We start from the raw sequence: 8,150 nt of genomic DNA, 5'->3' as shown, positions 1-8,150 counted from the left end.
TTGGGGTGGGGGGCGGGGCGTTCAGGGGTCTCTAAGAGCCCCGCAGCCCCTCTGTCCAGGATCTGGCCCGTGGGAAGGGAGAACTAAGGGCGACCGAGCGCCCCGCCCCTTAGCACAGTGACCGTGGCCTGATTTCTAGCCCACGTGGTTGGGGAGTTGTCTCCGGGACCACCCCCGGGAGTCCAAACCCGCAGCCCCCCAGGGCAGCACTTGCACCCTGACCCAGGAGGAGCGGTGAAGGATTCAGGCTCTGCAGCCTGGTTCCCATCCTGCCCTGGCTCTGAGCAGCTGGGTCACCTTGGGCAAGTCACTTCCTTTCCTCGCTCTTCCCTCCAGCCTCCGAGTGGCATGAGGTTCTTGGGAGGACCTGGGGCCAGAAAAGGCAGACAGCACAGAGCTGGGAGCCAGCCACAAGGTGATCACACAGACCCCGCAGCCAGTACCATTCAGCAGAAAGCTGGGTTGGTGTCTCCGCCTCCTCGCTGGTTGCCTGGCACACCACAGGCACCGCCAGTGTGTTGAACTGCAAAGTCACACAAACCCCCACCGCCCTGCAGCATCCTTGCAGGGCCGCCATCGCAATCCCACAGTCCCCCTGGGGTTTACTACCTCCCTCAGCCCCCAGGTTTTGAGGCCCAGGGCCAGGGGCGGGGTGGGGGGGGACACCCACCGGCATTCACACGGTTAACGCCTCCCACCCCCAGCGCCAAAAGAGCTGCGGTGGCCCCGCAGTCACACGATCACAGTCACAGAGTCACACACACGCCCGCCCAGCCCAACACCCACCACGGGACCTGCAGCCTCATTGTATCACTGGGCTCCTGGCCATAGGGCACCTTTCTCTGGTCCCCTTGCACTCTCTGTTGTCTGCCCTTGGGACCCAGACATCCGTTTAGGGTGCCAGCCTGCTCCTCACGCCTCCATCGCCCAGACAGGCACACCCGCTGTCTCTTCAGAAGCCGTCTTGTGCGTCTTGTCCAGAGGAGGGAGGATTTTGCCAGGCGAGCCTCTTTACAAACAGCTACAAGCACTCCCCTCCACCCACGACCACCTGGGCAGCCTGGCACAGGGGCTGGGAGGCAGGCTGGGGGCAGGTCACCTTGGTTCAAATCCTGGTGTGGCCACTTGAGCAGGTCAGGTGTCTTGGGGAAGCTTCACCTCTCCGTACCTCAGTTTCCTTTCCCTGGAAACTAGAAATAAATCTAGAATTGGAGGGAGAGAAGGATTTCAAGGAGGCCTGGGAAAATGCTAGGGACAATGAGGATGTTTGTCAGCTTTGCTGGCAACAATGAGTTCACGGATACCTACCCACATCAGAACTGATCTATGCATTTTATTATACCTCCGTGCAGTTGTAGAATTCTTAGCTTGCTCCCGAAGCGGTCTGGAGGCTCAGAGGAGATAACGCATCTGGAAGGACTGAGCACGATACCCGACACACGGAGTCCATCGTTCCTTCAACACGGAGTCTGAGTGTTCCCCGGGGGCCAGGCATTATTCCAGGCTCTGGGCAGAACACACAAGGCTAATACAGGCTCCTGCCCTAGCAGAGTCCCTATCCAGAAGGACAGACAGAGGCATAGACAGATAAATCAGGAGACAGGGTGACAGGGAGATTGAGGTGTAGGGGTTTGGGAAGATAATCCCAAAACACAAGACTTGAAGTCCAAAGACTTAGACATAAAACCACAGGACACTAGGTGATGTTGACCTTGACCTTGTGGATCCTTATCCATAAAAGAGATGCGAACAGCTCCCATTATCACTGAGGGGACCGCATCATAGGAATGTTCTTTTTACTCCACATGTAGCCTCTCGGTGCTCTTGTTAGGTGTGCTGCTCCCATCTTAACAAATGGGGAAATTGTAGCACAGAGAGTTGAAGCAATTTGTTCAAGGTCACACAGCCAGTACAATGGTAGAGCTAGACTCCAACCCAAGCATTCCAGCTGTGGAGCCCACAGGCTTGAACCACCACACTATGCTGCCTCTTGGCAGGTGATGACTGACGATGAGAATTAGGACACATTTTACACTTTTGTGAGCATCAAATCCATGAATATATGTCCAAGTGCTTTGCCAACTGAAAGTGCTGTACAAACAGCAGTTCTGACTTACACACAAAAGTGCTGGAGGAGCACAAAGGAGGGGAGCACACGGCTCAGCCTCAGGGGAAGGATGTGAGGGGGTAGGGTATAGGACCTGCACCACTGAGCACACACGATCTGCAGGCCCTAAGAGGAAATGTAAGAAAGCAGACCCAGAGCTGGGACTCTGCGACCTACCAGGCTCTCGAGTGAGCTAGACACAGATCATCACAGTCCAGACGTCTTCATTCGCTGGTTAGAAGTGGCAGGACAGGGACAGCAGAGGCGGCCAGAACCACAGGGCACCCAGCCTGAATGCCTTGCTCAGGAGAACGCCTTTCCTGTGCCCGCTCCTCCTCGTGGACACCATCCCAATGCGGGGGGGCGGGGGGTGTCTTTCCACACCAGCAGTTCTCTAAAGAACACCTCCTCCTCTTCCTCCTGTGAGACTTGACTTAACACCTCCTCCAGGAAGCCCCCTGGGCTTGGAACTTGCTCTGGGTTCCCACAGCATGTGCCAAATGGTATTGTCATTGCCCATTTATCGGTCTAGCTCTAGACTGAGCTCCTGGTGAGCAAGGGTCTCATTCCAGCTCCCACAATACTGCAGTTGCTCAATAAATATCTGCTAAAGAAAAGAATAAATGAAGAAGTGTCTTGCCTTTTTGTTCCTCTGAGTCCTGGCCTTGTGGTACAAAGATTCTATGCCCTGCCTGAGGGGGTGGAAGGGCTTGGGGAGGGGCTTACAATGTGAGCCTCTAAACCAGACTCTACAGGGGCACCTCACAGACCTGGAAAGACCCCGGCACATCTTTTGGCAATGGGGCCCTGAAGAATCAGGCTTTCCAGTAGTTCTGGAAGCTGTTTATGTGGGCTGGAAGCCACACCCCATAACTCTCATCCCCTACCCCCTTGATAGGTCTGAGCCCAGCAGAAAACCAAGTGGCCACAGCCCTCCGCTAATTGCTGAGGGCCCCCACCTCCAAGGCCAGGCCTTTTTAGACTGTATGTCTAGAGCAGTCTAAGCTCTCCTCCATCAAAAGCATCTTATACTCTGGGAGTGGGGGCTCAGGGCCAAGGAAGGAGCTGGCTTCCATCCCGGGGGTAGCATTGGGCCCTCAAGTCCAGAGTGGGTATCCCCGTTCTCCTGAGAGAGGCCTAGCAGGCCCCATGCCAGGCATGTTTGCTTTTTCCAGCTTGATGGGGGGCAGGGAGGAGGTCAGGCTCCAAGTTGGGGACAGTCCAAGGCCAAGCCACAAATGGCCTGAGGCCCCAGCCTGAGGCTGTATGATGGCAAAACAGGCATCTACCCCCACACCAGGTAGCTGCAGTCAGCTGCCCCCTCACCCCTACCTGCCCTGCCCCTGCCTCCAGACCCCAGCCTGCTTCACCCTCCCCCAGGAAGGGAGCGATTTCTGCATTGGTGCTCCTATCGTGGGGAGGCTTCCCAGCAAAGGCAGCAGGGCTTCAATGCCTGCTCTGCCATTTACTAGCCCTGTGACCTTGAACTTCACCTTTCTGAGCCTCGGCTTTCTCATCTATAGAATGTGGATAACAGTACTGATCACGTCACGGGGTTAACACATGCTCAGTGTTGAAAGCATGGCGGATGCGCTGCACACATGTCGGTTGCTGGTGCTGGGCTGATCCTTGTTACGGCTCCAGCCCTCCAGCCCCAGGCATATGTGCACACGCACACACCCACCTGTGAGCTCCGGAGACAGGGCTTGGGGTGGAGCCCAAGGCTACTGGTCAATCACCTGGAAGGGGGGGTCTTCACAATGAGCCCCCCACCACTTCTTTTGGAGACGCCCACACACTGGTGAGGCTCTGGCCATTATGGATGTGAAGACCAGAGAGGCAGGAGAGAACCCCAGGAAGGCAGACAGACAGACCCCTCCCCCCCAGGCCGAGGGCAGCCTGGGGGAGCCCACCACACTGCCTCTACTGCCTTGGGCCTCGTGTCCTGTATACAAAGGCAAGGGAAGCTCGGTGTTTGTTTTGCTGGGGCTGAGTTATGCATTTTTAGCTCCTCTAGTCTCCAGACAAGGAAGAGGATGTTTGGACGGGACAGCTCAGATCTACCTGTCCTGAAAGCTGGCTGGAAATGGAGCAAAGTCCCCCCACCCCCCCAAACATGCTGGGAGATGACTCCGCCCCGGAGCTGGTGTTGGGCACCCCTAACCCCTGGCTGCTCCCAGGCTGGACCTCTGGTAACCAGGATGCGCTCCCCTACAGAGCATTCACCCTGAACCAAGCGCTCTGCCTGAGGAGAGCATAGCAACCGTCACCATTCTACCAGCAAAGGAACAAGCCACTTCCTGGAGGGCTGGTGCTCTTATCTTCTTCATCCCTGGGGGAGGGGGCACTGAGGCTCAGAGAGGGACACTCGCTGGCCCAGCATCACCCAGCAAGGAAGCAGCAGTGTCAAGATTTGAATCCAGAGCCCTGATGCCAAAGCCCAGACTTCTCCCGTCTCCCCATTACATCATGCCCGCTGTGGGGCCTGGATTGGAGCCGCCCAGCATTTCATTTCACTTTCCATACAGAAAATTCAACAAATTAAGTGAGCTACACAGAGGAAACTGAGCAGGGGTGGAGGCAGCGGGCCCCCAAGACCTGCCCACCACCTCAGGGCGGGGAGCTATTTGTGGCCCCACAAATGGGAAGTTGTGTGCTAGATCCGGGTTTAGCTGGTCCTTTCCAAATCAGGATGTCCTTGCTGCCCATGCTCTGAAGATTCGACTGGGATGGTGCAGGAGGGAGAGAAGGGCCAGCAGGTAGCAGGCAGCCCTCTTGGTGGGGCTACAGCAGCCCACAGACCCTCCCCAGCTCTCCGGAGGAAGATATTTGTAACCGCAGGAAACATGACGGACCTGTCCGAAGGATGGGAAGCTGACCACAGTGACAAAGTCACAGATTCGTCCTCAATATTCCTGAGAGCAGATGAGCCCAGGTTTTTAGGTATATTCACCCAGTTAAGCTTCACTTGAACCTGGGCAGCCTGGTGCCAGCATCATCCTCTGAACATCTGTCCCTGCCTGCCAGGCCGGTCAAAGATGAAACACAGCTGCCCAGCCCACCTGGACACTGCCCGTCCTCAACACTGGTTTTGCCTTCACTACACCCCTACATGGGGAAGGTCCACTGGTGGGCACTGGGCTGGACCCCTGGCCAAAGGAGCCTCCTTTCTCTGCCTTGTGTGGTGCCGCACCACGGTGGGCTAATGCTGGACCGGGGAGGCTGCTCGAAAGGAGACACAGATGGCAAGTAATGGAAGGTCATTGTCGTCCTCACTCCTAGTCCTCACCAGAGTCCCCATCTCCTCCCACTGCTATTTAGGAAGCCCTCCTTGGGGAGAAAGTCGGACACAACATCGATGTTCAAGCCCCCGTCCCTGCCGTACAAGCCAAGGCTGTTCGGAGGGGATACCTGAGGTTCAGAGACAACATGTGACTTGCCCAAGATCACACAGTGAGTCAGGGACAGAAATGAGCGATCGTTTTGCCAACGGCAGGGACGCCCAGCCCTCTCCTGTTGGTTGGGAGTGGGGAAGCAAGGTCTCCAGGGTGGTGAGTCTGGAAGTGTGGTCAGTGAGAGAGGGAGGGAAACAGATGGACATGAGAGAAGGTTCTGGATGAAGCTGGAGTTCACAAGGAAGAGTGGATGGCTAATTTTTACCCTCGACCACACTTTTACTTGTGACGATGCCCCTCTCAGTTCAGCCTTCACTCTCTTCTCCAACCACATCTTGCCCACTTCCTCACCAGTCCTGCCTGCCTGCTGGGGAGCTTTCCCTGGAGTGAGTTCCCAGAAGTAGCAAGCTGTCCCTTCTTGCCACTACCAAGAGGCTGCTTGAGGAGGCTTCCGCGTCCTAAATGTATCTTGGGACCCCACTCACCACCCCACCCCACTGGAAGACCTGTGAGCTTCTCCAGGGCAGGGACTGTGAACCTGCGTGGGGGTTTGGATCCATGGACAAGGCCCTTGGTAGGTAAGCCCTGCAGGCCTGGCTCGGAGACCCTGCTGTGCCAGTTACTGGCTGTGTGTCTTTGGGCAGGACACTGACCTCTCTGAGCCTCACTTTCTTTAGCGGCAAACTGGGATCACTACATTCGCCTTGCGCAGTTGCTGAGAGACCAGATGTGGGGATCGGTGCCTGTGGCGCCCGCCCAGGGCCTGGTGCACAGTTGCTCAGCCTACAGCTCAGCCACTCCCTTTCAATCGTTGTCCACACCCCCACTATTGCTCCACCCCCACCATTGCTCCCCCACCAGCTGCTGCCGACCCTGGAGGCTTGTCAGGAGTGCATGGTGCTGGGCCCTCCCCAGACCTGTCAGCTCATCATCTGCATTTTAAGAAGACTCCCAGCGATCCATGGGCACAGCAGTTTGAGAAGCCCTGATCTAAAGGGAAGGTCAAAAATGGTCAAGCTGGGGCGCCTGGGTGGCTCAGTGGGCTGAAGCCTCAGCCCTCGGCTCAGGTCATGATCCCAGGGTCCTGGGATCAAGCCCCACATCGGGCTCTCTGCTCAGTGGGGAGCCTGCTTCCCCCCCTCTCTCTGCCTGCCTCTCTGCTTCCTTGTGATCTCTGTCTGTCAAATAAATAAATAAAAATCTTTAAAAAAAAAAATGGTCAAGCAACGTGATTTCATGTGGACCGAATGAATACGTCGACCTCCTTGAGCACCCAATGATCCAGAGAGAACAAAGTATTTTATCCCCATTTTATAGACAAGAAAACTGAGTCCTCGGAAATCACATGACCTCCCTGATTCACATGATCAGGAGGTCACCAAGTCAAATTTGAACCAGTGCCAAAGGCTTCGGAGCTACGACTCCCTGAGTGGCCGTCCTGGGCTGTCCAGTGTGGAGCCAGGAGGAGCAAAATCTAGGACCCCAGCGTCCTCATCTGTAAAATGGGGTCCCAACACAATCTGATTGCGGGCAGGGTGTGCAGACAGGCCCTGCCCAGTACCCCAGACTTGTCCTCATGAAGGATTGGGTGTTAATTGCCAACTCACCTCTCTGGAGCCCCCTACCCTTGAGGGGTATACAGGCCGAGGCAGGCAGGTGGCAGACAGACAGAAAGACGGAGAACTGTACAAACACCTTCAGGCGGTGCTTACATAAGTCAATAAGCAAACAGGGCAGCCCAGTGGGAGTGACTAACCGTCTTAATGGAAACCACCACCACAGCGGGCGTAACGCTCGTTCCGGCACGGATGCATCCCCTGACCACCAGGGCACGTCCCTCCTGAGGACACGGCGTTGTCATCAGTGGTCCCAGGTGGGAGCAGGAGGCCAGAGGAGCGAGATCTCCCTCCTCCACCTCCTGTTCCTCCCCTCCCCCTCCTCCCCTCCCTCCTCCTCCTCTTCCTTGAGGCTCTGACAGCACCTCCTTCATTCTTCCTTGGAGGAGCCCAGAGTTCAAAACCAACCCCCACCACACCCCAGCGGTGTAACCCTGGGTGAGTCCCTGCCCTCTGGGCTGTAGTTGAGGATAATTCTGGAACTAGCACATTGGGTGACGGGATTAAGCTAGCGACTGATTGTAGATGCTTAGCACACAGAGGGCTCTCAGGAAGGGGGAGCTCTGGCTCTCCCTAGATTGTTCCCACTGTTGGCCCCCCGAGGAAAGCAGCACGGGAATGACCCCTATGACAGATGAGAAACTGAGGCTCCAGAGAGGAACCGTGACCTCCCTAAGGTCATCCTGCCGGCCATTGCTGGAGCGAAGTCAGAGGCGAACTTAAGTTGTAGGACTCCCAGAGCAGTGCTCCAGGGGAGGCAAAAACAAGTAAGTCAGGAAGGCAGACCTCCCAAGTCCCGCCCACCCAGGGTGAGATCTTTTCTCCTGTGGGATCTGGTGGTGGCACGTGGGGGTGAGCGAGTGTGTCTGTGCGCTGTGCGTATGAGAGGGATGGTGATGGGGAGGAGGAGGGTCATGGGTCTGTGCGCACGTGGGCATCTGTGTGTGTCCGTGAGCGTACACGGGCCTGGGAGGGAGGGGACGTAAACGTCCCTGGGTGGCCAGGGATACGCACAGCGGGGGCACCCAGGGC

Source organism: Mustela nivalis (assembly GCF_964662115.1).
Source record: "Mustela nivalis genome assembly, chromosome: 7".
NCBI lineage: Eukaryota > Metazoa > Chordata > Mammalia > Carnivora > Mustelidae > Mustela > Mustela nivalis.
The sequence above is the reverse complement of the archived record's forward strand: the minus strand, read 5'-3'. Positions refer to the sequence as shown.